This window comes from Beta vulgaris, chromosome 1, assembly GCF_026745355.1.
Source record: "Beta vulgaris subsp. vulgaris cultivar EL10 chromosome 1, EL10.2, whole genome shotgun sequence".
Classification (NCBI taxonomy): domain Eukaryota; kingdom Viridiplantae; phylum Streptophyta; class Magnoliopsida; order Caryophyllales; family Amaranthaceae; genus Beta; species Beta vulgaris.
In genome coordinates this window covers 30,257,975-30,265,255 of record NC_079202.1, presented here as the reverse complement: position 1 = coordinate 30,265,255, position 7,281 = coordinate 30,257,975, and the positions used below count along the sequence as shown (strand labels likewise).

Genomic DNA, 7,281 nt, shown 5'->3' with positions numbered 1-7,281 from the left:
TCGTATTTAGTTCTGCTATTTGCTTTGTTTAGTAGCACAACTCTATTCACCTGATTTTGTTAGTGTAATATTAGAGTTCAGATATAATAATATAACTTCTCCCTGTGGATTCGATCCTGACTTCCCTGACTACTAGTTAGTGGACCTTAGGTATTTTTGATTAGGTGATACGACTTTAACGTATCAAATTTTGGCACCGTTGCCGGGGAGACGGTTTATTTTATTTTGTCTGCATTATTGCATTAAACTAACCTCTACTCTGAAGAACACCTGTTCTTTGGAGCATCTCACGTTTGTTTTAGTGTTTTTGGTGTATGAGCAGGAAATTGAAATCTCCAAATCTCATCCCGTTCAATCCGGAGATTGAAAAGACCGCTCGTAGACTCAGAAAGAAAACTAAGCAAGCTAAGCTGTCTGCAGGGACACCCTCCCAAAAGACACCTTCTCGACCACCTTCCCCACACCAAGAATCCCCCACCTTACCTATTACTCTCAATATGGGTGAGAATGTTACACGAACCTTCCGAGACTATGCACAACCATGTCCTGATAATGGGCCTACTGGGGTATGGATGCCTACTATTGCTGCTACAAATTTTGAGATCAAGTCTCTTGTTCTGAATATGGTTCTGAACAATCAGTTCGTTGGGTTACCATCTGAAGACCCAAATCAGCACCTGCAGAGATTCTTACAGTGTTGTGCTACTCAGAAACAAGCTGGTGTTACTCCTGATGAGATGAAACTCCTTCTATTTGGTTTCTCTCTGTGCGATAAAGCTTTATTCAGGTATAATAAGCTGCTTTCCACCATCACCACCTTGCCAGAACTTTCAAATATTCTGGTGAGTCTTTATATCAAGTGGTACCCTTACCAGAAAACTGCCGATATGAGACATGCCATAGTTACTTTCACCCAAGATCCTGGTGAGTCTTTATATGAAGCTTGGGAGCAGTTCAAGGATCTGCCGCGTCTCTGTCCTCATCATGGTCTGGACCAGTGGTATTTGTGTCATATTTTCTACACTAGAGTTGATGCAGATACACGACGAGTAATTGATGGAGCATCCGGTGGGTTCTTCATCGATAAAGCGATTGAGGAGGGGTATGAACTTTTGGAGAAGCTAGCATCTAATCAAGCATATACCATTCATTCCTCTTTGAAAAAGGGAGGTAAACATGATGTTGAAGCCATTTCCTTACTGTCTGGGCAACTAGCTGCTTTCACTCAAAAGATTGATTCTTTGAAGTTGAGTAATGACTCCCCCCACATGACTGTTAACGCTATGGCTAGTACTTCTAACTACAATGTTCACCTTTGTGATGCCTGTGGAATACCTCGACACAACTCTCAAGAGTGTCTTGCGCTAGGGAATAACTGTGAGGCAGTTAATGCTTTCCAGTCACAACCTAGGAACCAGTTCAACCCATATTCCAACACCTATAATCCTGGCTTGAGACACCATCCAAACCTTTCATATAGGAGTACTAATGTGTTGAACCCTCCGCCTCAATAACCATATGCGCCTCAATAACAGGGTCAACAATATCAACCTCCACAACAAGCTCCACCTGGTTTTCAGAGAAATCAAGCACCTCAACAACCTGCTCCTACTGCTGACCCAGCCGCGACAGATTTGAAGAATATGATGTTCCAGATGCAGAAAGGGTTCAACACTTTTCAAGCTGACACAAAAGCTCAACTGGAAAATTTGGGCACGCATAACAAGATGTTGGAGATTCAACTAGCTCGGTTGGCTAGTTCTTCTGCTAGTAGGCCACATGGGGCCTTACCTTCACATTCAATGCAACCAAGGGACACTGCTAATGCCATCACTCTTAGGAGTGGAACACATTATGATGGTCTCCCAATGCCTAAGAATGGTCCGGTTGAGCCAGAAAAAAATGCAGACGTAACTGAAACTTCGCCAGCTCCTGAGGCTACCACCAACACAAATGCCGAGAAGCAGATGATACCTGAAAAAATTTCATCTACCACTCCTGCGATAAAGGTACCATTCCCCACTCGTCTATCAAACAATAAGCTGGATCACCAACTTGGTAAGTTTATGGAGGTAGTGAAAAATCTTCAGGTAACTGTCCCATTTACTGAACTTATTACTCAAGTACCTGCATATGCTAAATTTTTGAAGGAAATTTTGACTATGAAGGCAGTAGAAACTGTTGCCTTTACTGAAGAATGTAGTGCTCTTTTGCAAAATCAGTCCCCTCCTAAATTGAAAGATTCGGGGAGTTTCTCCTTCCCTTATAATATTAGCACCATTTTTATTGACAAAGCCTTATGTGATCTAGGTGCTAGTGTTAGTGTCATGCCCCTGACTGTTTGCAAAAAGCTTGACATGAGAGATTTAAAACATACCAACATTACTCTTCAAATGACCGACCGTTCTGTTAAATACCCCCCTAGGTATCTTAGAGGACGTTCCTGTGAGGGTAGGTAAATTTTATATTCCTGTGGATTTTGTTGTGCTTGACATGGGAGAGGATACTAAAATCCCAATCATCTTAGGGAGACCATTCCTTCATACTGCTGGAGCTGTCATAGATGTTAAAAATGGGAAATTGACTTTGACTGTGGGAGATGATAAGGTGACTTTTAGTTTGACCAATGCTTTGAAAAGTCTCATGCTAGAGGAAGCCTGTTATAGAATAGATGTGATATGTCATGTTTATATGGCATTCTTGACACTTTTTCACTACTTACTAATGGGATTTGACACAAATTTTGCAATGATATTGATATTTTTCTCTGCTATGTTGTAATTTGCTCTTTTTAATCATTTGAGCTCATTTATGTTGGAGAAAGTTCAAGCTGGAAAGTTAGCTTGTCGAAGAAACTCTTTGTAGAGTTATCTTAGTGAAGCAAGGAAGTGAAATGCGTGCTTTGTGAGTATTTTTTGGTATGAGTAAGTCATTTTCAAGAAGAGATGAGATGCTAAGGCCAGGTCTCCGCGGTCGCTGGAGATTTCATTGCGGCCGCGATGAATTATGGCAGATAGTGCCGAGAGCTCCTCCGCGACTTCACCTCGGGCGCGGACCCCCTCCGCGGTCGCAGTGCTTTCCTCCGCGGTCGCGGTGCCCTGTAACGAGGAATTCGGCTTTTCGTCTTCTCCTATTTTTCTGATAAAAAGAACACTTCGTCTTGTGTGTCGGGACATCGTTTTTCATCTGTTTTTAGAGAGAATTCAAAGAAAATATTGTAATCCTTTATATTATGGAGAGCTAATCTCCCATCTTAGTGTATCAATCGAATCAACCATTTTAATCAACTTGTGAGTTCAATTCTTCTTTTAAATTGCATGAATGTTGATGATTCTTCTTGTTATTCATGTTTGATTGTTTTTGTGCTTAAGTTAACTTAATCAATTAACTTCTTGCTTATTGCAATCTCTACTATCTAGATAATTGTATGCTTTGAGATTATCTAGGGTTTGTAGTTTATGCCCAATTATCGCACGCTCGTGGATGATTGAGTATAAGAAGAATCATCATATAATTTCGCATTTGACCACTTGTGTGAATGCTAGATTACCCTATTGGAATCTCCCTAGTTGTTATCTAAGTGCTTAATTAAACCTGGAATGCTCGGGCTAGGTTGTTACGCCATTAAGGGTCAGATTAGAGCGCTCGCTTAATCTTACCACTATGTTAGGGGAGATTGAATCCTATGATTCACAATAGGGCGTTCAATTAACTTAGGTGTTAAATTGTTCAATGATCAAGGGTTGAATTGGTTGTGAAGATTGATTGCCAAGTTCTCGTTTATTATTTGATTTTCTTTGTTTATGCTTTATTTGTTTCGATTTTATTCCTTAACCCCCCCCCCCCTTTATTGTTACTTAGCACACGTCTAGTCAAACCAAACCTACCTTCTCCGTGGATTCGAACCTTACTTCCTTATACTACGTTTGTGTAGGGTAGTATTGATTTATTTGCGCGTTAGCCGATATGGCTTAGGCCTCGCCAAATTTGGCGCCGTTGCCGGGGAAGGCAGCAAGTTTGGGTTGTTATTTGTGTGTTTGTTTGCTTTTGTTGTTGACACTTTTTCACTACTTACTAATGGGATTTGACACAAGTTTTGCAATGATATAGATCTTTTTCTCTGCTATGTTGTAATTTGCTCTTTTTAATCATTTGAGCTCATTTTTGTTGGAGAAAGTTCAAGTTGGAAAGTTAGCATGTCGAAGAAACTCTTTGTAGAGTTATCTAAGTGAAGCAAGGAAGTGAAATGCGTGCTTCGTGAGTATTTTTGGTATGAGTAAGTCATTTTCAAGAAGAGATGAGAAGCTAAGGCCAGGTCTCCGCGGTCGCTGGAGATTTCATTGCGGCCGCGACGAATTATGGCAGAAAAGTGCCGAGAGCTCCTCCGCGACTACACCGCGGGCGCGGACCCTTTCCGCGGTCGCGGTGCTTTCCTCCGCGGTCGTGGAGCCCTATAACGAGGAATTCGGCTTTTCGTCTTCTCCTATTTTCCTGATAAAAAGAGCACTTCGTCTTGTGTGCTGGGACATCGTTTTTCATCTGTTTTTAGAGAGAATTCAAAGAAAATATTGTAATCCTTTATATTATGGAGAGCTAATCTCCCATCTTGGTGTATCAATCGAATCAACCATTTTAATCAACTTGTGAGTTCAATTCTTCTTTTAAATTGCTTGAATGTTGATGATTCTTCTTGTTATTCATGTTTGATTGTTTTTGTGCTTAAGTTAACTTGATCAATTAACTTCTTGCTTATTGCAATCTCTACTGTCTAGATAATTGTCTGCTTTGAGATTATCTAGGGTTTGTAGTTTATGCCCAATTATCGCACGCTCGTGGATGATTGAGTATAAGAAGAATCATCATATAATTTCGCATTTGACTGCTTGTGTGAATGCTAGATTACCCTATTGTAATCTCCCTAGTTGTTATCTAATTGCTTAATTAAACCTGGAACGCTCGGGCTAGGTTGTTACGCCATTAAGGATCAAATTAGAGCGCTCGCTTAATCTTACCACTACGTTAGGGGAGATTGAATCCTATGATTCACAATAGGGCGTTCAAGTAACTTAGGTGTTAAATTGTTCAATGATCAAGGGTTGAATTGGTTGTGAAGATTGATTGCTAAGTTCTCGTTTATTATTTGATTTTCTTTGTTTATTCTTTATTTGTTTCAATTTCATTCCTTAAACCCCCCCCCCTTTATTGTTACTTAGCACACATCTAGTCAAACCAAACCTACCTTCTCCATGGATTCGAACCTTACTTCCTTATACTACGTTTGTGTAGGGTAGTATTGATTTATTTGCACGTTAGCCGATACGACTTAGGCCTCGCTAAATTTGGCGCCGTTGCCGGGGAAGGAAGCAAGTTGGGGTTGTTTTTTGTGTGTTTGTTTGCTTTTGTTATTGGTGTGTGAACCCGTCTTATGGTTCACACCCGTGCTTCTCATATTAGATCTTTGTTGTTTGATTCAGAGATCGAAAGGACACTTTATAGGTTGAGGAAGGAGATTTGGGGTCAGTTCCGTGTTACCTTTCTACATTAAAGTTGAGGAAGAAGAGATGCTGCCAAGGGTTGATCCTACATTGAGGGAGCTTTCCGTTCCTAATGTGGACCAGGCACCATTGGCCATCCAATATCCGGAGTTTGGGGAGAATGTTACTTTTGAGTTAAAGTCGGGTCTTGTTCATTTACTGCCAAGCTTCCATGGTTTAAATGGGGAAGATCCAATTAAACATCTTGCGAAATTCCATGCTGTTTGTACTAGTATGCAGCCAAGGAGTGTTACGGAGGATCAAATCAAACTGCGGGCCTTTCCTTTTTCATTGAAGGATAAGGCTAATGATTGGTTCTATCATTTGAGCCCCAACAGTATCACCACATGGAGGGGGATGAAGCAAGCTTTCTTGGAGAAGTTCTTTCCTTCAAGCAAGTTGAATGAGCTTAAGAGGGCCATTAGCAACATTGAGCAAGGATATGATGAGCTCCTTTATGACTACTTAGAGAAGTTTAAGAGGCTCGTTGCTTGTTGTCCCTACCATGGTTTTGCCGAGAAGGATCTTGTGTTATACTTAGTTGGTGGGCTCCTTCCGGATGAGAGAAGGATGGTGAATGCTGCTTGTGGGGGTAACATTGATAACAAGACCCCACAAGCAGCCATGGAGCTCATAAGTGAGTTTGCTGAGAGTTCCGCACTTATTCTAAGAGAAATACCACTCGGGGAGTTAAAGCGGCAAGTTCTAATCATTCTTTGGAGTCGGAGGTGTCCGACCTTAAGGGCATGTTCCGGCAATTTTTGGTGAGTGGCAATCAACAACAAGTGAAGGCTTGTGGTATTTGTTCCAACACCGGCCATCCGACCGATTCTTGACCGACTTTGCAAGAGGAAACACGAGAGGTGAATGTCGTGGGATATCAAGGGCAAAGGAAGTATGATCCATTCTCAAACTCTTACAATCCTGGATGGAGAGATCATCCGGCCTTTAGTTACAAGCAAGGGAATCCAATTCTCCAAGGAAATCAGAATTTTCAACAACGTAATCACCCTCCTCCTCACATGCCACCATATCAAGCTCAAGGGAAATCCTCTAGCTCCAACTCAATGTCCACCGAGGATATGATCAAGGCCTTGGCTCAAAATGTGACTACTATGCAATCCAACATGGTGCAATTTCAACAGGAGACAAGGTCTAGCATTCACAATTTGGAAACACAAGTGGGCCAAATGTCTAGTGTCGTGAATAAACTTGAGGCCCAAAGTTCGGGGAAACTATCATCTCAAACCGAGGTGAATCCCAAGAGGAATGTGAGTGCCATGACTTTGAGGAGTGGCAAAGAGTTGGTTGATCAAGAGCCTGGCAAGAGCAAGGTTGTGGAGGAGATTGTAACAAAAGACGAGGAGGTGGAGGTTCTAGTCCCATCAAAAGAAGCTGAAAAATTGGTGAGTCCTAGCTCTCACCAAGAGGTAAAATCTTTTCTGGATTCCAAACCGGTACCCCCATTCCCCGAAGCGTTAAAAGACAATCGTAAGCTTGAATCTTATAACGATATTTATGAAACATTTAGTCAATGTGTCGTAAATATTCCTTTGTTAAAATTGATAAAAGATGTGCCTTTGTATGCTAAGTGGTTGAAGGAAATTTGTTCCATCAAGAAGAAGAAAAATTTAAAAGGGAAGCAAACGGTTAAGGTTAGTGAACATGTGTCCGCTGTTTTTCAAAAGAGAATGCCTGAAAAATGCAATGATCCGGGCATGTTCACTATACCTATAACCCTTGGTGA

At 41.3% G+C, this 7,281-nt stretch overlaps 1 non-coding gene across 1 annotated transcript; it reads right to left on the bottom strand.

Moving 5' to 3' along the window:
• Window positions 1–884: 884 nt before the first annotated feature.
• On the bottom strand, window positions 885–991 carry LOC125494485 (small nucleolar RNA R71). The gene has a single exon (XR_007270733.1). It is a non-coding gene; the product is annotated as a small nucleolar RNA R71 (small nucleolar RNA).
• Between the last annotated feature and the right edge of the window lie 6,290 nt (window positions 992–7,281).